Source organism: Manis javanica, chromosome 5 (genome assembly GCF_040802235.1).
Source record: "Manis javanica isolate MJ-LG chromosome 5, MJ_LKY, whole genome shotgun sequence".
NCBI lineage: Eukaryota > Metazoa > Chordata > Mammalia > Pholidota > Manidae > Manis > Manis javanica.
The window spans coordinates 30,997,758-31,020,683 of NC_133160.1; the positions used below are offsets into that span (position 1 = coordinate 30,997,758).

At 42.9% G+C, this 22,926-nt stretch overlaps 1 long non-coding RNA gene across 3 annotated transcripts; it reads left to right on the plus strand.

The window, feature by feature from the left end:
* Positions 1-408: 408 nt before the first annotated feature.
* On the plus strand, positions 409-21,870 carry LOC140849528 (uncharacterized). 3 transcript variants are annotated; one of them, XR_012131521.1, is made up of 4 exons: positions 409-655; positions 2,314-2,380; positions 11,680-11,750; positions 21,509-21,870. It is a non-coding gene; the product is annotated as an uncharacterized lncRNA (long non-coding RNA). The 3 variants fall into 3 exon arrangements; XR_012131520.1 differs by lacking the exon at positions 21,509-21,870 and adding an exon at positions 9,921-11,229 and having other exon boundaries at positions 11,680-13,506; XR_012131519.1 differs by lacking the exon at positions 21,509-21,870 and having other exon boundaries at positions 11,680-13,506.
* The last annotated feature ends 1,056 nt before the right edge of the window (positions 21,871-22,926 follow it).

Consider the following 22,926-nt stretch of genomic DNA (forward strand, 5'->3'; position numbering starts at 1 on the left):
GACACCTTCCTGAGAGTCTCTGGGAATGGGGGCTCATGACATCTTTTAGGTCTCAGATGGGCATCTTTGAGAGCTGGATGACTACTATGTGTCCTCTCCTCCCACAACAGTGACTATATTCTCAGGGACTTCATGGACTCAGGGCTCCATATCGAGGAACCCTGCAGGAAAGCTCTGACTCTCAGCACTGCAGGGCCCCAAGAAGACAACATGGCAGGCCGAGCTCCGAGGGTGGCTGAGCCTGAGGGTGAGCCCCCCAGGTACCCCACCCAGCCCCCAGCTGGCAGCCCCCCCCAGGCCCCCGGGTCCAGCCCTCGGACAGTTGGCTGGGCATTCATTTGGTCACGTGGGCCATGCTGCACAGCCAATCAGGGTCAACCGGCAGTTGGTTCCTTGGAGACAGAGTCAGTTAAACCGACAGGCCTCTGTCGGGCTGTCCAGGGTCTCAGTGAGTCGGGACCACACGTGATGCAGGCTCCATCCGTCGGCGGGCCGTTGCTGGGACGTTCATGGTCAAGGAGGTGGTGAACTGTCAGCAGGGTCAGGCCACCAGGCACAAAGGGTGTGCCTGCCCAGAGCCCTGGAGAAGCAGACGCCTGGCTGCTCATGGACGAGCAGAGGAGCTGTGAGGGTGGCGAATGTCACCCTCTGCCTGGTAGGAGGTGTCGGCTCATGGCAGGGCCTGGAAGGATGAACCCTCCTGGACCAGGCCCACTCCCAGGGGCGGCCTCCCTCCTCTGACAGGAGCGCAGGCTCCCTTCAGAGCGCACTGGACGCAGGCTGGGCATCTGGGAAGCAGGAGGAGCCGCTCTGGGCCCGGGATTAGGGCAGGGTCCTGGGATCTGAACTGCTGGGGTCGAGAGGGGGCCAACTGTCCCCTGAAGGGAGAAAGCACCCCCGTGGTTGATGGTGGGGAGTGCAGGCTGAGCCCTGGTTCTGTTTTACGGAATCCCTCCTGGTGGGCACAGTTGGCAGTGCCTGGAGAGCCATGGCCTGGAAGGGAGGGTACCTGGTGCTAAGCTCAGCTCCAGCCTGAAGTGCCCCTAACTTCCCAAAGGTGCCCTTTCGGGGTGTGCTGCAGGGGCTCTGATGCACCAGGACCACACCCCAGTTCACACATGATGACAAAGCCACCCAGTACAGGTGACATCACCACTCTGTGCCCTGGTGCCTGATTTCCAAAGGGCTGCTGTGTGGTGCCCAGGAAGACGCTGCCCTCCCCTGACAGCCCGAGTCCCCTTCCCCTCCAGGGTCTGGGGGTGACTGTAGCTCAGACAGGTTCCCTAGGGCGTCCTCCTCATTCTTCAGGCTGTCACCCAGGTGTCCGTTTTGTTTTTAATTTAACAGAGAAAGACATGTAAGACAGAAAACAGGATCACTTCTACCATTTCTTTCAATGGGAAGAAAAACCAACACAGTTGGGTGTTTTGGTCAGGAAGCGCCTCCCGCCAGCTCCAGGAGCTCCAGGTCCTGGAGAATCTCTAGGCTAAGAACCGGGTCTGGGAGGCCGGTAGGGATCTGGGGATGCGGGAAGATGGAAGTGAGGACTTGGGCAGAGGTGTGAAATCGAGGTGCCTCTACCCACCCTTGCCCCAGCCACCGGACTGATTGGGGTACTGACAGGGCCCAAATGGGCTCTCCCTGCTCTTGAAATGGCTGCAACGGTCCACATGGGGGGCAAGGGAACACGGGGTGGGGAAGTGAGGTCTGGCCAGACTGCTGAGTCCAAACACCAGCTCCCTCCCTCCAGACCCTGTGGCCCTGGATGCCAACCTCACTTCTCTGGGCTTCCATTTCCTCCCCTGTGAAGCAGGGGTGATGATAGCGTCTCTGCCTGGGAATAAGTCAGAGCCCTGGAGCTCATCCATGTGAAGGGCTTAGAGCACTGCCAGCCCCAGGAAGCAGCCCACACGCGTCAGGAGGTGACGTCAAGGAATGAAGCACAGGAATTAACCATCCTGGTAGCAAGGCAGACACACATCAATCAGTGGTGACCTGGGAGCCATCCCTGGACACAGAGATACTGGGCTCTGTCCTCTGTGCAGGGAGTCGCCATCTGAAATGTCTTCAGGCAAAGTGGGAGCAGGAAGGGGGCAGGACCACAGCAGGATGCCCTAAGCCCCCGGGGCCCCGATACTTACCTGGTTCATGATAATGTCTCAAATTATTTTAAAATCCGGAGGAATAAAATGGACTCCTATGTGGATGCAAATGCTTTTATATATAATATTAGTATATTTATATTTATACCGAGGTTTGGAATCAATTTTTAAGTTTGTTTGTTTCTTTTTTTTTTTTTAATTATGGCACAAGACAGGCACAAGAACCCGGATCATAACACAGCCCCCTCGTTGGCATCACTCAACTGGTCGTGACTTAGGTGAGAAGATTTGATGGGATAAGCGGGCTCTGCTATGGTACTTTCAATCGTCACTCAGCTGCCCGATGTAGACACTCAGCAGGGGTACAGATGGCTTCTCAAGGGTGAACATCAGTTGGGGAGACTGAATGGCTGGCATGCAGAGGAGGTTCCCAACCAACGCTGCTCCCCCAAAGGGGCTGGTTTCACTCTCCTCACCCAGATATTTCTTGTAGAGACCAGGACCTCACAGTCAAAGCAAAGAATAAATGCTAAGATTTGATTGGAAATATTTACAGAATTTGGCACAGGATGGAGGTAGTGATGGGGAAGTGTCTCCTGGAATCAAATTTGGTCACTGCTCAGTGTGGCTCCGGATCTTTCTCGGCCTTGGGAAAAGTGATCATAGGAAATCACCCGGCACCCACATTTTCTCCCAGAGTCTGGCTGATGGGAGGAACCTTCTGGGCATGCCATATAGGGGGCTTTCTGCTGAGCATGTAGTCACACCGATGCAAGCACACAGACAAGGGACACAGCAAGACCCGCCCACATCAGACACAACACTGCTCGCCTCCCTGCCACATGTGCAGGGGTCCTGCATGGAGCTACCCAGGGGGAATGTTCCAGAGGACCTCCCTGTCAAGACACCTCCCTTCTCAGGCCATGTGACCTCACGGGAGCTGAGCAATGGTGTGTGTGTGGCGGGGGCAGGAGGAGTTGCAGGGGGACAGAGGGGTGTGGGCTGGGCGACAAGAAGGAGACACCCGGGACCACATAAGGGGATGAGAGATGGAGGAGAGGCAACCTCCTTGTGCAAAAGGGGCTCACATGCCACCGTATTGCAGACCTGGCAATAGTAAAATGGAAATACTGCCAGGTCCTGAGTTGGGGCTCACACATGCTGCACACCTAACCTATGTCTTGTGCTCCTGTCTGAGCTGCAGGTGTAGAGTAATGTTGTGTTTCTCTTTTCTCTAGCAATTTACCATGTCTCCCTTGGCATTGCCATCCCTCCCAGCCTAGACCCTATCACCTGCTACCTTGGGCTGCATGTGGCATTTGGAGTGGCAAACACCACCCCCCCCCAACCCCATTGTTGCAAATAGTAGGATTTGTTTTCTTCTTATGGCTGAATAATATTCCATTGTGTATATGAACCACATCTTCTTTATCCATTCATCTACTGATGGACATTTAGGTTGCTTCCATTTCTTGGCTATTATAAATAGTTCTGCGATAAACACAGGGGTGCATCTGTCTTTTTCAAAATGGGCTGCTGCATTCTTAGGGTAAATTCCTAGAAGTGGAATTCCTGGGTCAAATGGTATTTCTATTTTGAGCATTTTGAGGAACCTCCATACTGCTTTCCACAATGGTTGAACTAATTTACATTCCCACCAGCAGTGTAGGAGGGTTCCCCTTTCTCCACAACCTCGCCAACATTTGTTGTTGTTTGTCTTTTGGATGGTGGCGATCCTTACTGGTGTGAGGTGATATCTCATTGTGGTTTTAATTTGCATTTCTCTGATGACTATCGATGTGGAGCATTTTTTCATGTGTCTGTTGGCCATCTGAATTTCTTCTTTGGAGAACTGTCCAGCTCCTCTGCCTATTTTTTAATTGAATTGTTTGCTTTTTGTTTGTTGAGGTGTGTGAGCTCTTTATATATTTTGGATGTCAACCCTTTATCAGATCTGTCATTTATGAATATATTCTCCCATACTGTAGGATGCCTTTTTGTTCTGTTGATGGTTTCCTTTGCCATACAGAAACTTTTTAGTTTGATGTAGCCCATGAGTTCATTTTTGCTTTTGTTTCCCTTGCTTGAGGAGATGCGTTCAGGAAGAAGTTGCTCATTCAGGAGATTTTTGCCTATGCTGTCTTATAAGAGTTTTATGGTTTCATGACTTACATTTAGGTCTTTGATCCATTTAGAGTTTACTTTTGTGTATGGGGTTAAACAATAATCCAGTTTCACTCTCTTGCATGTAGCTGTCCAGTTTTACCAGCACCAGTTGTTGAAGAGGCTGTCATTTCCCCATTGTATGTCCATGGCTCCTTTATCATGACCATATATGGTTGGGTTTATATCAAGGCTCTCTAGTCTGTTCCATTGGTCTATGGGTCTGTTCTTGTGCCAGTACCAAATTGTCTTGACTACTTTAGCCTTGTAGTAGAGCTTGAAGTCAGGGAGCATAATCCCCCAATTTTATTCTCCCTTCTCAGGATTGCTTTGACTATTCGGGGTCTTTTGTGGTTCCATATGAATTTTAGAATGATATTCTGTAGTTTGTTGAAAAATGCTGTTGGTATTTTGATAGGAATTGCATTGTATCTGTACATTCCTTGAGGCAGGATGGTCATTTTGACAATATTAATTCCTCCCATCCATGAGCACTGGATGTGTTTCCATTTATTGGTATCTTCCTTAGTTTCTCTCATGAGTGTCTTATAGTTTTCAGAATATAGGTCTTTCACTTCCTTGGTTAGGTTTATTCCTAAGTATTTTATCTTTTTGATGCAACTGTGAATGGAATTTTTTTCTTGATTTCTCTCTCTGCTAGTTCATTGTTAGTGTATAGGAATGCCACAGATTTCTGTGTATTAATTTTGTATCCTGCCACTTTGCTAAATTCAGATATTAGATCTAGTAGTTTTGGCGTGGATTCTTTAGAGTTTTTTATGTACAATATCATGTCAATTGCAAACAGGGACAGTTTTACTTCCTCCTTGCCAATCTGGATGCCTTTTATTTCTTTGTACTGTCTGATTGCTGTGTTAGGACCTCCAGTACTATGTTGAATAGAAGTGGGGAGAGTGGGCATCCTTGTCTTGTTCCTGATCTTAAAGGAAAAGCTTTCAGCTTCTTGCTTTTAAGTATAATGTTGGCTGTGGATTTATCATATATGGCCTTTATTATGTTGAGGTACTTGCCCTCTATACCCATCTTGTTGAGAGTTTTTATCATGAATGGATGTTGAATTTTGTTGAATGCTTTTTCAGCATCTGTGGAGATGATCATGTGGTTTTTGTCCTTTTTGTTGATGTGGTGGATGATGTTGATGGATTTTTGAATGTTGTACCATCCTTGCATCCCTGGGATAAATACTCCTTGATCATGATGGATGATCTTTTTGATGTATTTTTTAATTCAGATTGCTAATATTTTGTTGGGTATTTTTGTATCTATGTTCATCAGAGATATTGGTCTGTAATTTTCTTTTTTTGTGGTGTCTTTGTCTGGTTTTGGTATTAGAGTGATGCTGGCCTCATAGGATGAGTTTGGAAGTATTCCCTCTTCCTCTACTCTTTGGAAAACTGTAAGGAGAATGGGTATTAGGTCTTCACTAAATGTTTGATAAAATTCAGCAGTGAAGCCATCTGGTCCAGGGGTTTTGTTCTTAGGTAGGTTTTGATTACCAGTTCAATTTTGTTGCTGGTAAATGGTCTGTTCATATTCTCTGTTTCTTTCTTGGTTAGCCTTGGAAGGTTGTATTTTTCTAGAAAGTTGTCCATTTCTTCTAGGTTATCCAGTTTGCTAACATACAATTTTTCATAGTATTCTCTAATAATTCTTTGTAATTCTGTGATGTCTGTAGTGATTTTTCCTCTCTCATTTCTAATTCTGTTTATGTGAGTAGGCTCTCTTTTTTTCTTGATAAGTCTGGCTAGGGGTTTATATATTTTGTTTATTTTCTCAAAGAACCAGCTCTTGCTTTCATTGATTCTTTCTATTGTTTTATTCTTCTTCATTTTATTTATTTCTGCTCTAATCTTTATTATGTCCCTCCTTCTACTAACTTTGGTCCTCATTTGTTCTTCTTTTTCTAGTTTCATTAATTATGAGTTTAGACTGTTCATATGGGATTGTTCTTCTTTCCTGAAGTAGGCCTGTATTGCAATATACTTTCCTCTTAGCATGGCCTTCGCTGAATCCCACAGGTTTTGTGGTGCTGAATTATTGTTGTCATTTGTCTCCATGTATTGCTTGATCTCTGTTATTTGGTCATTGATTCATTGGTTATTTAGGAGCATGTTGTGAAGCCTCCATGTGTTTTTTGTTTTTTTCATTTTCTTTGCATAATTTATTTCTAGTTTCATACCTTTGTGGTCTGAGAAACTGGTTGGTACAATTTCAATCTTTTTGAATTTACTGAGGCTCTTTTGGTGGCCTAGTATATGATCTATTCTTGAAAATGTTCCATGTGCACTTGAGAAGAATGTGTATTCTGCTGCTTTTGGGGGTAGAGTTTTGTAGATGTCTGTTAGGTACATCTGTTCTAATGTGTTTTTCAGTGCCTCTGTGTTCTTACTTATTTTCTGTCTGGTTGATCTGTCTTTTGGAGTGAATGGAGTGTTGAAGTCTCCCAGAATGAATGCATTGCATTCTATTTCCCCTTTTAATTCTGTTAGTATTTTTTTCACATATGTAGGTGCTCCTGTGTTGGGCACATAGATATTTATGGTTATATCTTCTTGTTGGATTGACCCTTTATCATTATGTAATGTCCTTTTTTGTCTCTTGTGACTTTATTTGTTTTGAAGTCAATTTTGTCTGATACAAGTACTGCAACTCCTTTTTTCTTTTAGTTGCATGAAATATCTTTTTCCATCCCTTCACTTTTAGTCTGTGCATGTCTTTGGGTTTAAAGTGAGTCTCTTCTAGGCACCATATAGATGGGTCTTGTATTTTTATCCATTCAGTGACTCTATGTCTTTTGATTGGTGCATTCAGTTCATTTAGGGTGATTATTGATAGGTATGAACTTATTGCCATTGCAGACTTTAGATTTATGGTTACCAAAGGTTCAAGGTTAACTTCCTTAATATTTAAGGGTCTAACTTAACTCACTTACTATGCTCTTACAAACACAATCTAAAGGTTCTTTTTTTTTTCTCATCCTTTTTCTTCATCCTCCATTCTTTATATATTAGGTATCATATTCTATATTCTTTGTCTATCTCTTTATTGACTTTGGGGATAGTTGATTTAATTTTGCATTTGCTTAGTAATTAGCTGTTCTACTTTATTTCCTGTGGTTTTATTACCTCTGGTGACAGCTATTAAACCTTAGGAACCCTTCCATCTATAGCAGTCCCTCCAAAATACACTGTAGGGATGGTTTGTGGGAGGTAAATTCTCTCAGCTTTTGCTTATCTGGAAATTATTTAATCCCTCCTTCAAATTTAAATGATAATCTTGCTGGATAAAGTAATCTTGGTTCCAGACCCTTCTGCTTCATTACATTACGTACACCATGCCACTCCCTTCTGGCCTGTAAGGTTTCTGCTGAGAAGTCTGATGATAGCCTGATGGGCTCTCCTTTCTATGTGATCCTATTTCTCTCTGTGTTTGCTTTTAATAATCTGTCCTTATTCTTGATCTTTGCCATTTTAATTACTATATGTCTTGATGTTTTCTTCCTTGGGTCCCTTGTGTTGGGAGATCTGTGGATCTCCTCCTTCCCCAGATTGGGGAAGTTTTCAGCAATTACCTCCTCAAAGACACTTTCTATCCCTTTTTCTCTCTCTTCTTCTTCAGGTACTCCTATAAGATGAATATTGTTCCATTTGGATTGGTCACACAGTTCTCTCAATATATTTTCATTCTTAGAGATTCTTTTTTCTTCTCTGTGTGCCTTAGCTTCTTTGTATTCCTCTTCTCTAATTTCTATTTCATTCATCGTCTCCTCCACTGTATCTAATCTGCCTTTAATACCCTCCATTGTACTCTTCAATGACTGGATCTCCGACCGGAATTCATTCCTGAGTTCTTGAACATCTTTCCATACCTCTGTGAGCATGCTAATCATTTTAATTTTGAACATCCTTTCAGGAAGATTCATAAGGTCGATGTCAATTAAATCTTTCTCAGGAGTTGCATTAATAATTTTACTTTCAACCAGGTTCCATTGGCATTTCATATTTGCATATGGCGCCCTCTAGTGTCCAGAAGCTCTACTTCTTGGAGCTGCTGAGCCTCTGAAGCAATGTTGGGGGTTGCAGGGCAGGTATTGGTGCCTGTGGGGAGGAAAGAGCTGTTTCCTGCTTCCTGGCTGCTATGCCCATCTCCACTGCCTGAACCAGTGGGCTGAGCACACAGGTATAAGCCTCTATGCTCTGCATTTGTAGTTGCTGTAGATAGATCTTCCCTCTGGCTGGCCTAACTTCAGGGTAGGGTTTGCGGTTTGTGAACCAGGTGGGGCTGGCCGGGAGAAAGGTGCAGTAGGCTGCCTATCACAGAGGGGGTCCTTGGAGCTGTGCAGCCAGCCAGGGAGCTGGAGCACCTGAAAATTGTGAAAGCTTGCACCCTGCTGGGCAGAGTGCACCCAGACAATTTTGTCTACCTGTTCTTTCTCCTGAGCAGTAAGCTCTGTGCAATCCTTGCCCCTTTAGCAGCCCTCTTGCTAAGGGCTTCTTTGTTAGGAAGTCTCTCAGACTGCCCACCTTTCTTTTGTCCCAGAGCAGCTGGATATGGATCCCTGTTTTCTACAAGTGGCTGGAATCCCAGTCTTTCCAGGAATTCTGCCTGCCTTAGCTTTCCAACCCCCTAATCACAAGAGTACCATGCAAGCACCATGAAATGTAGGTTTGTGCTCCCAGAGCAGATCTCCAGAGTTAGGTATTCAGCAGTCCCAGGCCTTCACTCCCTCCCTGCTCCATTTCTCTTCCTCCCGCCAGTGAACTGGTGTGGGGGAAGGGCTTGGGTCCCACCAGGCCACAGCTTTGATACATTACGCTGTTCTGTGAGGTCTGCTCTTTTCTCCAGGTGTATGCAGTCTGGCACAGTCCTTTTTCCTGTTGCGCTTTCAGGACTAGTTGTACTAATTATATTTTCATATTGTATGCAGTTTTTTGAGGAAGCTCTGTCTTACCTTTCATGCCACGATTTTTAATCCCATCTGCCAAACTTTTTTAAAGAATCTGCACCATTTTGGATTCTCACCAGCCAGATAATCAGGGTTCCATTTTTTCTCCATTGTAATACCTCTTATTTTCTGTCTTTTTGATTATAGTCCTCCTATGGGGATGGTATCTTTCATCCTACTGAAGTGTTATCTCATTGTGCTTTTGATTTGCATTTCCCTAATGACTAATGGCATTGAACATCTTTTTATGTGCTATCAGCCATTTGCATATGATCTTTGGAGAAACATCTTTTCAAATACTTGGCTCATATTTTAGTTGGGTTTTACTCTTTTTGTTGAGTTGTAAGTGTTCTTTATGTGTTCTAGATATCAGATGCTTAATTTGCAAATATTTACTAACAGTCTGTGAGTTGTCTTTTCACTTACTTGGTATCCTCTGAAACAAAAATTTTTAATTTTTATGAATTCCAATTTTTTTCTTTAGTCACTTGTGTTTTGGGCATCATATTTAAAGAATCATTGCCTAATCTAAGGTCACAAAGATTTACTCATGTGTCTTCTACAAGTTTTATAGCTTAGCTCTTATAGTTAAGTCTTTGATCCATTTTGAATTAATTCTGGTATATGGTTTGAGGTAGGATCCAATCTGATTATTTTGCCTGTGCCTATCCATTTGTCCCAACACGCAGGTTATTCTATGGAGAGCCATAGCTGAGGACCACAGCACCAGCCCTTCTACGTGGAACCTCATCCCCACCTGACACCTCTCCATCAGAGTGCTTGGTGTCCCTCAAGAATTCCCTGCCTCAGTCACACCAACCCACCTGTTTCCTTGCACCAAAGCCTAACAATTCCTACACCGATCCCCCATGTATCTTCCCCAATCCCTTTCTTCCTTACCAACAGCATCCTAATCCCAAATTCTTCCCTGAGCCTCTGTAGGTGTTCCATCTCCAATCCCAGAAACCCCACTCAAAGCTAAGGGATTTCTGGGGGCACATTCACCACATATTTCTTGAAGCAACTTCCCTGAGACTCCCTGAAGGCCAGCTTGCTGTTCTTTCACAGGAGCTGGTTCACCCCTCACTGAAGTGTGGCCCTACCCTCTCCAACCTTTCAGCTCATGGGTTTATTCTTCCCCCTCATCCACATATGTGCTCAAGCCTACCATGCCAGGCACTGTGCTCAGGCCACAGACAGGGCCCGCTGACCCCTTTCACTGTGGCAGACATTAAAAAGGCCAAAAAATAAGATATTTGGGAGTGTGACCTTGAGATGCTCAATACACATTAAGAGGAGATGGGTAAGAGCAGCTCACTTTTCAGGTCTGAAACTCAAGAAAGATATAGATGAAAGGAAAGCATTTAGGAGTGACTGGTGTATAGATGGCAATTGAAGCCAAGGCTGGGGATATGTTTGTTCAGTGGGATTGTAGGAAATGGGGAGAAAATCTGGGGCTGATCCTAGAGATGCTCCCGGGCTTGCGGAGGAGAGAATTTGGTATAACCATCCAGAACCCCTGGGATCCTATTGATCAGGTTTTCTTGGTGTGTCCACCCCTCTGGGCTGAGGGGGCTTGGCCTGGTGAGTCACCCCTCCTGCCTCTTCTGGAAGTCATGCCAGTCAGTTGCCCCTGGCCTCCTGGAGTGAGGGGGAACAAGAGCCAGGCTCCCTTGTCTGGAGACAGGACAGACATTACAATGCAATTCACACTCCACTGCACCCAGGGTCAGGCAGAGGCTAGATTCCACCACACCCACAGCAGGCAGGATCCCGACTCACTCCATTGCATTTTCTCCTGGGAGCAGTCCCCAGTGAGTCATGTTCATAAGTCCTATACCCGGGCCCTGCTTCTACAATCCTAAAGAGAGTTGAGGGAAAAATCCAATGAGGGAAAACTGTCATGTGAAGCTGGAGCTGAAGGAATGTGTGGCACTGAGGCTCAGAGCAAACAGGGGTCAAGAACTGAGTGGTCGACCCAGAGCACCCTGTCCGGAGGTAGGGATTAAATGAGGAGGAGAGACCTGGTGACTGTGGGGAGAAGGGTTGGGATGGAGTGGCGGGGTCTGACGTCAGCTAGGATTGGGCTGGAACTATGCAGAGTTTGCTAAGTCTAGTCTTAAGAAATTTGCCTGGGAATGGAAGAGGGGATGAAAAATGGGTAGAGAGGGATGAAAAACATAAGTGACCAAAAACTGTCAGCCCATGGCCAATAAAAAGTTCCTAAACAGAGAACTTAAACCATGTAAAAGGGAGGGAAACAAACACTTTCCAGGCAATTCTGCAGATTGCTTTTTGATGCTGGGCATTGTCACAAGTATTTGGGTAAATTTAAGGTTGTATATATTTTAGTGTTTTTACCTTAATAATTCTGATTTGTTTCGTGCTTTTATTCAATCATTGAATAAGTATTTATTGAGTACCTACTATGTGCCTTAACTGTTCTAGACCCTGAGGAACAGCTCTGAGAAGACAGAAGAAATCCCTGCTTCCTGGAACTTACATTTTAAGAGGAAGGGGTAAAGAACCATAATTAATAGAGTGATGTTGGGTGGTGAAAATCCCTATGACTGAAAACATTTTGATGGAGGAGGAAGAGGACTTATTTTTGTGAACACCCTTACAGTTACCTGGCACTGTCAGCTGGGTAGAAAGTGAAGGGTTAACATTGAATGCAAAAGTTAATGAATTTGCAAGAAGTAGAAAAGGAGGAATTTGTTCATACTGGGATTGGTACACCTGCTTTGGGGAAAACTGGGCCTTCTCCAGTAAGGCTGAATGTGCAGCATTGGCCCTGCAATTCCACTACTAGATAAAGCTTTACACATATGTCCAGAGCACTGGTAAATCTTGTTCAAAGAAGCAGAATGAAAAACAACCCAAATGAACATTGACAGAAGTTTGGAGAAATAAACTGTGGTAGAGCCACTGCAATGGGAGGCTTCACAGACATAAAAAATGTGCAAATGACCTCTCAACACCCTGCTATGCAAGGAAGTCACAAACAGAATGAGGAAGAATAACATGGTACACAAAGACATGCAGAACTCTTGAATGCATTCTTGCAAATATACCAAGAAAAGTAATCAAGCTACAGAGAAAGGCAACTGATTAGAACCATAAAATTCCAGAGCATGGTTTCCAAGGATGTGACTGGTGTGTGTGCATGGGGCCCTGCAGAAATCACCATCGGGGGCCATTTCTGGAGCTCAGGGAGAGCCACACTGTGAGAGATTGTCTGATTAGTTCTCCCCCTACTGTACATATGCAGTTTATAAATTCTTTCACATTGGCTACTTCATTTTGTTTTAAAAGATGAATAAAACACTCATACAAAAACCCTGGCTTCAATGATAATTTATGAGAATCTGGGCTACAGTGCTCAATCTACCTCTGCAGGAACTTTCTGCTAAAGACCAGTTTGGGAAGAATTTACATCATTCAAAAATAAGCAGAAAAGAACTGGAGAGAAGTATCAAAAAACTACAAAAAGAAGAATGGGAAAGAAAAGGCAATGCAAGGCTTCCTGAGAAGAGTTGCCAGGAGGACTTCACCTTGGAGCAAAGGCAGCTATGACCCAAACCGTTGCAACAAATTGCGGTTCAGTCCTGGTGAGCGCTCAACACTCACAGAACGGAGGGGGGCCGCAGGACACCAGGGACTGGCGCTGGCCCCACTGGGAGCATGGGGAGAGGGGGGATAGGACAGAAAGATCTGCGTGGCTCAAAGAGGAGAAAATGGCTTCCTAGGGGGGAGGGAGTGGGGGCAGGCCAGGGAAAGAGGTTGCTCTTTCCTAAAATAAAACCCCTTAGAAGTGATTTAGTCTATGTGGATGAGTGAGTTTGGTTTTAAAAAAAGAAAAGAATATGAAACAACCTCTCTCCTGGGTATTACACAGTGCTGACCGCCTCCCACCCTCAGAGGGGGCCCTGAAGGTGTGGTAGGCCTCTGCAGGCTCAGCACCAGGACAGGAGACCCGCCTTCTTGCCAGCAGGGTCCCTTCCAGGACAACCCCTCCAGCCCCAGGGTCTTCCACAGACAGAGCTACCTGTTGCTGTGTGTCTTCCTCAGGCTGATCCTAGCATAGGCCACCAAGGACCCAGGAACATCTGAAACCCCTTAACCAAACCTCCACCCAAGTTCCCCAATTCAGGCTGCTGAAGCCTTGGTTCCTACACTCCCTGATCCCCAGGTCCAAGGCCCCAGGCTTCAGTGTCTCCCCTGGGCACTCTGAGGCCCGCCTCACCTGGGTGCCCTAAGGCCCGCCTCACCTGGGTGCTCCGTCTCTCTGTGTTTCCACTCGTAGCAGCTGTACACCTGCACCGAACTTCAGTTGTTTTTTTTCTTGGGCAAACCTAGGGTGTGTAACTGACTTCACTGTGGACAGATGGGGTGGACTGGACCGAGCAGGAGGCAGGAACTGGAGGAGGGAAAGACCTTCACTGCATGAGTCCCTCTGAGACTGGAATTGAGCTGGGGCAAGTTGACAGGCAATTCCCAGAATTAAGTAGCAAGGGAGGGGTAGTGATGTCATGAGTGTTCCATTGTGACACCCACACAGCAAGCAGGAGGGGAGCTAGGATAGGCCAGAGGGCCCAGGAAGGAATAAAAAGCTGGTTGCTCAGCAACCAAACCAGAAATCCAACAGAAAGATAAGAAAATCTCCAAAGCACTTGGAAACTAAACCACACATTCTAAATAATCTATGGATCAAAAAGGAAGTTTCTGGAGAAACAAACAAAAAATACAATGAAATGAATAACAATGAAAACACAACATACCAAAATTTCTGTGGCACAGTTAAAGCTGGTTAAGAGGGACATTTAAAGCACTAAACGCATACATTAGAAAGGAGAAAATACCTCAAATTAGTAACCTAATCTCTCCCTCAAGGACCTAGAAAAACAAGAGAAAAATAAATCCAAAGTACAAGAAAGGAAATAATAAAAAACACAAATCAATGAAATTGAAAAAAGAAAAATAGAGAAGTGGAGCAAAGAGCTTGTTCTTTGAGGAGATAAGTGAAAAGGACAGACCTCTGGCAAGACGGACAAGGGGAAAAAAAGATTGCTAATATCTCTTAGATAAAAAATCTTAGAGATCATAATACACCAATTACTAGTATCAGGAGTGAAACAGAAGGTATTGATGTTGGGATTCTTGTTCATGGAGTTGAAGAAAGAACATTGCAAACACTCAAAGTGGAAGAGCAAGTGAGAAGCTTTTATTTAGAGATAAAGTGAGAAAACAGAGCTCCTGGCTCATCACAAGAGAGGGACAAGTGAGCCCAAGGGGGTGCGTTGTCTCAGGGATTTATAGGTGATTAAGAGACAAAGGGCTAGGGATGCAGACCAGCTAAATGGTTTCTAACTGTTTGTTTTTGAAGAGACACTAAGTTTCTTATCAGTCTTCCAGATTATTTTGCAAAGTTAACACAATAAATTTACTGCTTTGATTCTTTCCCCAAATAGCAGCTTCTTGGTTTGGGAGCAGATTCTTTCCCAGGATAGCAGCTTCTTGGTCTGGGAGCATATCAATCATGACTGTCCTGCTCCCAAGGTGGGCCGGGTTATTGTTATATTAAGAAACTTACTTTTTGACTTCTTGGGTTTTAAAATGCAATCTTATCTTTAAGATGGAGTCCTTCCTGTTTTTACTATTTTGTTTATGACTTGGCTTGCCATATTAATTGCCCAGGTTGTAAATTATTTGATTTAGGACTGGAGGAAGAAAAGCAGCATCTGGGTAAAGTTAAAGAAAATAAGCTGGGCCTTCTAGCAGGCTGAAGTAAATCTTACAATAGCCTGATTTAACTGACACAATGAAGACATGGGCTATGCTGAGGTGTTTTCTTATCTGGGAGATATTCAAATATTCCAGGCCAATTTACTCCTGGCTTTTTAGTTTTAATTCATCTCACAGAAGAATGCTTGTATTCCTATTTTGATATTTTACTTTAGAGAATTAATGTGACTCTGGCTTTGCTTAATTGTTTAACATGGAGTTTTGGAGACCCTCACCCTACTCTGTCTAAACCCACAGTCACTGTCTCAGAATTACTACAGATGCTGCAAACATCAAAAGGATAATAATGGAATTGTATACACAGCTCTACACACATAAACTTGACAACTTAGATGAAATGGACTGGTTCCTTGAAAAGCACAAACTACCACAATTCATGCAATTGAAATAGATAATTTGAAGAGCCAGATAGCTATTAAGGAGACTGAATTTGTAATTAACCTCCTGGCAAAGAAATCTTCAACCCAGATGGTTTCACTGAAGAATTCTACCAAGCACTTACAGAATTAAAACCAACTCTATGAAAACTCTTTCAGAATAGAGTAAGAGGAGGGAACCCTTCCCAACTCATTCTAAGAAACCAATTTTACTCTGATAGCAAAACAAGATAAAGACAGTATTAGAAAAAAAGGAAACTATGGACCAACATTACCCATAAGTATAGAGTACAGATACAAAAATTCTTAACAAAAGATGGACAAATAGAATTCAGCAACATATAAAAACAATTATATATCATGGACAAGTATGGCTGGTTCCAGGAATGTAAGATTGGTTAAATATTTGAAAACCAATCTATCAATGTAATCCACCATATTAACAGGCTAAAGAAGAAAAAATTCCATGAGCATATCAAGAATTTCTCAGCAAAATAGAAATAGACGGAAACTTCCTCAACTTCGTAAAAGCCTACGACATCATACTTAATGTTTAAAGACTGAATGCTTTCCCCCTAAGACTGGGAACAGGGCAAGGATGAACACTATGCAATACTCGTCATCATAATACTGACAGTTCTAGCCAACTCAACAAGACAAGAAAAGGCTTACAGTTTGGAAAGAAAGAGATAAAACTGTCCCTCTTTGCAGATGACATGATGTTCTATCTAGAAAGTCCAGAGGAATCTTAAAAAAAAGAAAAAAGAAAAGGACCTCCTAGAACTAATAAATGAGAAATAAAGACAAGAACTAATAAATAAGTTAAGCATGCAAGATCAACATACACTAACAATGAATATGCAGACACAAAAATGGAGAATACAATGTCATTTAAAATTGCTTAAAAATAACTTATGTGCAAATGTAACATGTTACATACCATGTTCACAGGTCCAAGACCCAGTACAGCAAAGAGGTCAATTTTCCCCCAATTGGTATACAGGTTTAACACAGTTTATACCTCACAAAGATTATTTTTTTGTAGATTTAGGCAAGGTTATTGTAAAATTTATATGGAAAGGCAAGGAAACTATAATAGTTAAAATAATTTGAAAAATAAGAATAAAGTGGGAGGAATCAGTCTGATTTTAAGACTTGTTGTAGAGCTATAATCAAGACTGTGTGGTATTGGCAGAGGATAGAACTAAATCAAAAGAACAGAATAGAAAATCCAGAAATAGCTCCACACAAGTACAGTGAATTCATTTTTGACAAGGGTGCAAAATCAGTTCAATGGAGGAAGGACAGCCTTTCCAACAAATGGTGATGGAGACATTGGACAACAATAGGCAAAGAATGAACCTAACCCAAGTGTCACACTTTATACAACAATTAACTCAAAATGGATAAAAAATTTTAATATAAAATACAAAACTATGAAACTTTCAGAAAAAAATGCGGGAGGAAATATTTATACTCTAAGGCTAGGAAAGAGTTGTTAAACTTTATACCAAAATCCTGATTAAATGAAAGGGAAAAAATGATAAATTAAACTTCATCAGAACCGAAAACTCTTCCTGTGCAAGAGATACTTTTAAGAAGAAGAGTGTCTCCAGACTGGGAGAAAATATTTGCAAACTATACATCTGACAAATGACTTACATAAAAAACACTTAAATCTCAGAGATTTGAAACAAACAGACAATTGGGAAAAAGGCAGAAGAGACATTCACTGAAGAAGATAAACAGGTGGCATATTGAAAATGAGAAGATATTCAACATTATGAGTCATTTAGGGAAAGGTAAATAGAGACCACAATGAGATATCACTATATACCTATCAGAATAGCTAAAATAAAAAATATGACAGTCTCAAGTGCTGACAAAGTTGCAGAGCAACTGGATTTCTGCTACATTGCTGCTAGGAATGTAAAATGGTCCAGCTACTCTGGAAAATGGTTTGATGATTTCCTTAAAAAAACTAAATAAGCAACTACTATATGACCCAGTAATTACAGTCCTGGGCATTTATCCAAAAGAAATGGAACTCATGTTCATACAAAAACCTACACACAAATGTTTATAGTCGCTTTATTCATAATAGTCCGAACCTGGACACACCCCAGATGCCCTTCAGTGGGTGAATGTCCAAAGTGGTTTGAGGGCAGATGCTGCAGAAGTTCAGACTTGCACTCATTGGGGTTTTCTAGAGAATGGGCACATGATTTGAACAGAGTTAGGGTATGTGTTAAGGGGCTGAGGGAGAACAGTGACGACATATTAGCAGAACTGAATGGCTCAGTCTAGAGTTGGCAAATATTGAATCACATCTCAAGACCTTAGGGTTTCCATATCTGTGTCAGTCCAAAGCACTTGAAACACAGACTCAACAGGGCAGCCTTCCTGGCCTGTGGAGGGGCATGTGTTTTTCTTTCTTTCGCAGAGATGTGCCTTGTCATTTGTTCTCCTACATTTAGAAAAGCCTGTGAATAATTTCATGTGTGAAGTGACCCACTTTGTGGAACACATTTTTTTGTGCGTGGAGTTATGGGCATCAATGTATATGCATATGTAAGTAATATGCAATGTGCAATTCTAGGAGAGAACTCACCTTTCTCAGCAAACTGCTCAAGTACAGCAGAGATGTGTCCCCAAAGTCCCACAAGATGGCAGCACATGTACCCAGCTTGTAAAGGTTCTGCACCCAGAGAACGTCCCAGTTAAGCTGTAAAGCCCCCTGCTGTCTTGGAACACCCTACACTTACAGATTTATGATACAGCATGTACTTATGATACCATGTTGCAAACACATGAAGAATTCCCATGGTACGTACATAGATTCAAAGGGTAACAAGAGATCATGGAGTAGAATTCTTCACCATTTGGTAAAGAGTATGTATCTTGCACCAGAAGTCAGAAATTAATGACACTTGATAAAAGAACCAGTTCAGCACAGATTTCCTGCCTGACTGAGTTCATGGCTGTGCCAGACACTATCTTTGCATCTCATAATTGCTACTGTTCATTTATTGAGAATTTAGCCAGATGCTGGGCATATTGACAATGCCTGATATGCATTATGCATTAAACTGTACTGCAGTCATCTGGAGTAGCAATTATCCTCATTTTAGAGAGGGGAAACGTAAGGATCAGAGCCATTAGGAACCTTGGTAATGGCACAGACCTAGTTAATGAGCGTAACCCGGCCAGGCTGACTCCCAACACTTCCCCAGTGCACTGAGTTTCCTCTAGGTGGCGCTCATGCATAAGCTTTTACTGCTTCATAAGTGATGGTCTGGTATGCATACTCTCAACTGGAGGCTTCTTTCTCTTCCAATCAAAAATATTTTGTAACTAATATGATCATGGATATGTTCAATCTAACGCCAATTGGGAATATCCCTTAGCTTGGAATACTGATAATAGTAACTAGCAGTTTATCATTAAGAAAAAGATTTATAATATTCTTTACGTGAGCACTTTTCACTTCAATGATTGTAGGACTAAAATTCTATTGATATGCAAAATGCCATCAGTTGACAAATGACTCCTAGAAGTGGCTTATCAAGGGTAAGCACATAGAACTGATTTTGCATGGCACACATTCAGACATATGCTAATTTGGTACTGGTCAGGGGGCAGGTGAAATGGAAGGTTATCTCTTGGTGGGAAGGGAGAGAAACAACAGTTTGGGACGATGTAAATAGGAAGTCAGGAGCCCCTGTCTTTTTTTTTTTTTTTAATGCCAAATCCATTTAATGCACAGCACTGTGCCTAGAGTTAATATTGCATTATGTACTTGAAAATTACTAAGAGACTAGAACTTAAGTGTCCTTATCACGAAAAACAAATGTAATTATGTGAGGTGATGGAGGTATTAGCTGACCCTACAGTGGTAATCATTTTGCCGTATATAAGTGTATCAAATCAACACAATGGTACATCTTAAACGTACACAATGTTATATGTTAATTATATCTCAATTTAAAAAGAAAGAAAATGCCAAATTTTACCAGAGCATATTTGGCATGCAGGTTTTCACTAAAAATAACATCTCTAATTTGTGACATGACTTTTTATATATGAGTTTATATAAGTTATATAAAGGCTTCGTATTAACCCTGTAGGTTGGGAATTACCTCTCTTTTCAAATTAAGAAAATGAGGTATTATGCAACTTTCCTACATGATATATCTAGAGGGAAAAATAAATTTAGCTAAGTGGAAGTCTTTTGTGCTTTTATAAGTACAGTAAAATATCTTGGAGAATGGGAATTTGAATGGATAAGAACTGTCAAAGATTTCAGGGCAGCCCTGCAAACCAATGGAGGGTAGTTAGAGGCCACGAATGCAGTGAGGCCAGTTATAAGTGCCACTTGCTCTCCTCCAGCCGTTTTCAGTTGTGTGGTTGGAGATGCAGGCTTGAAGGTGAGGTGGACATAATCAGAGGGGTGTGAGGAAGCAAGACGGGACAGAGGCCTGGAGGGATTCCAACAACTGGCCTTCTAATGAAGCTGGGTGAGGCCGGAAGTGAGAGCATGGGAGAGGTGGGCTATAGCCAAAGACATAGGTCAATGTATTTGTGGTTTTGCTGAGGGGAGGGTACCAGAGGGAGTGAGCAGTGATAGGAGAGTGGGATGCATGAAATTTCTGTTTTGAATGGTGTCAATATTGGGCAGGACTAGCCTATGGGAATGAGCAGCTGAGGGGACAAGATCACTGGTGGAGAACTGAGATCCAGTATGTTGGAAATATTATTCACAAAGATGTTGACATTACCAAGGATCATGACTGGAGAGTGTTAGACAAAGTAACAGTGAGCCAGGAATTGAAATTTTCAAGAACTAAATTCATGTACCAGGCTTTGGTACATAACTACCTCCAAGAATGCTGGCAGAAATAGTCTGTGGTGGGAAGGAGGGAGAATCTTCCAGGAGAGCTGCAATGCATGTTGAGGAAGACATCTACCCCACCTTCAGGCCTATAGATACACAAAAAGTCTAGAAAACTCCCATGCCTTCAGAGAGCAGGAGAGGCGAGGGGCCACTCAGAACTGCACAGTCCAATATGGCAGCCACCAGATGATGTGGCTACTGAGCACTTGAAATGGGTGGGTGGGGGCTGCAACTGAGGAACTGAATTTTTTATTGAATTTAATTCCATTAAGTTAAAAATCGAAGCAGTATAAAATATTTTTCTGTTGAACACAGCTGTTATTTTGGTAGGTTGACACTTCACCTTAACTCTTGAAATCCAAATTGAGGTAAACTCTAAGTATAAAATACACACCAGATTTCAGGCAGTATGGGAAAAAGGGATATACAATATCTCATTAATAATCTTAATTTTTTTGCATGTTGAAATATATTAGGCTACATAAAATATGATTTGCTCATTGTATCTATTGTTAAATAAAACATATATTATTATTTTCATGTGACTCCTAGCAAAGCATTACCTTTCTGTTGGACAGTGCTGGCTTAGAGAAAGATAATGAAGAGAATGGCTAGTTGTTTGTAGTTTGCTGAATAACCATGGTATAAATAACTTCCCATTCATTTTTTTTTCTTTTGCTGTCTTGTTTTGCACTCCCATTGACATGTGGCTCAATCTAAAATTACCCTGAACATATAGCAGCTGGTAGAGAGTAGAAGGGTCCAGAAGCCAGACTGGTGCTTCTACATTTCATAACATAAAAAATCGATAGCTACTCATCAAGAACTTCCTACGCTCTGCTCGCCCTCCTCACAAGCTACTCCTGCGTTATTGCAAACATTTCCCTATATACCTGGAATGTTATTATAAAAAATAAAATGTAGGGTAAGAATCTTTTGAGCTGAACCAGCTGCCACATCACCCCAGCTGAAGAAAGCCATTTCCTCTGCATTAGGCAACTGTGGACAAGCAATTCTTTTGTCTAGACCCCCAGCATAGAGAGTTGTTCAGCAGGGAAATTAACCAACAGCATACACTGCACAAAAAGAGAAGGAAATTTCATCAGATGAATCTGTCTTCCCTTTTGTACTTCCTGGGTTAGCTAAAAGAAAACACATACTCTTGATTATCACCTTGATTAACCCTGGGTTGGTTTTGCAGCCCACTTCTCTCAGGAACCCGCAAGCTTTCCACCCAGCCTGGACTACGAAAGGCCTCCTGGTGGACGTAACTGAGAAGGCATCTAAAAATGGCTCCTCGGTCAGAGAGCGGCTAAAGGTTCAGGTGGTGTTGGCCTGATCCCTCTGTTTTAAATTACCCATCAACTTTCGTATTGTGTTTCTAGCATCTCATGGTAATTGTTAAATACATTCATTGTCTCATTAATGCTTATGAGATGATGGTTTTTGTAATTCTATCATTCTTTTTGCCTCTATTCGTTAGAATTCTTCTATAAAAGAAACTTTTCCTTTTCAACTACTTGGTTTTCTTGAAATACAGCTGATTCAGTAAAGGCAGGATAAACCCTTGATTCTGTCCTTTCATTTATCAATTGGAGAACTGGGCGGCGCCCTGGAGACGTCTAGTGGTGACAAATGCAGGGTTTTTGTTGTTTCATTTTGTTCTTGTATCACTATGACACGTTTCAGTCCATTGTAGGCATTATCCTGGGACAGTGTCAAAACTGCTCAATCTTAGGTGAGTGAAAGTCCCTTCCCATTGACTTCATTCCATTACTCGTTGACACTGTCCTTGCTTTTGGCATAGTAAGATGTCCCATGCATGTCTCCTTCGTGCCCCGCCCTAGACTGTTAAAATCTATTTCTGCTGGGGCAGAGGGATTGGTGTGACATTGCTGCTGGTATGTGAACATAAGGTAATAAGCCTCAGGGCTATCTGGGCCTTTCCTCTGACTGACAGTCATGCTCACTAAAAGCTAGCCTAAGTCAACTTTTCACTTCACAAGACACCTTGAAAATTATACTCTGGAGTTGATATGGCCCCTTTCTTTTAAGGCCTTTGGAGCTCTTTGCATGCCCAGATCTCAGGCTTTGCTTTTTGTTTTGCTCTTTCTCTTAACATGGTTGCTTCATAACCACCTAGACAAGAGCAGAAGGAAAGGGGGAGAAAGTGGAACATTCTGGAGGTGCAGGTCAGCCCTTGAAAGAATCCGGTTTGGGTTCAGGTATTCCCTTCCCCCATCCTCTCCAAACACTGGGGGGCCCCAGGGTGGATAGCTCAGCCGCCGGGGGTTCTGGGATGGACATTTGGACATCCAAGATTCAGAGAACAAATTCTCGCCTACCACTCTCCACTTCTGGCTCTTCCTCCATCTCTGAGGGTGAGAGATAAAGTGAGGCTCAGGGCGAGGAGCAGGGGTAGGAGCAGGAACAGAGAGAAGCTCAGAGCTGGAGGGAGGCTCAGGGAAGGAGTGGGGCTCACTGGTGGGTGAGGCTCAGGCACGTGGGGGCATCAGGAAAGATAGGGAAGCAGAGGGAAGGGGGTGTGGGGCAGGATGAGGCCCAAGGGTGGAGCAAAATTACCTAATGTTCATACAGTAGCTGAAAGTTCAACTGAAC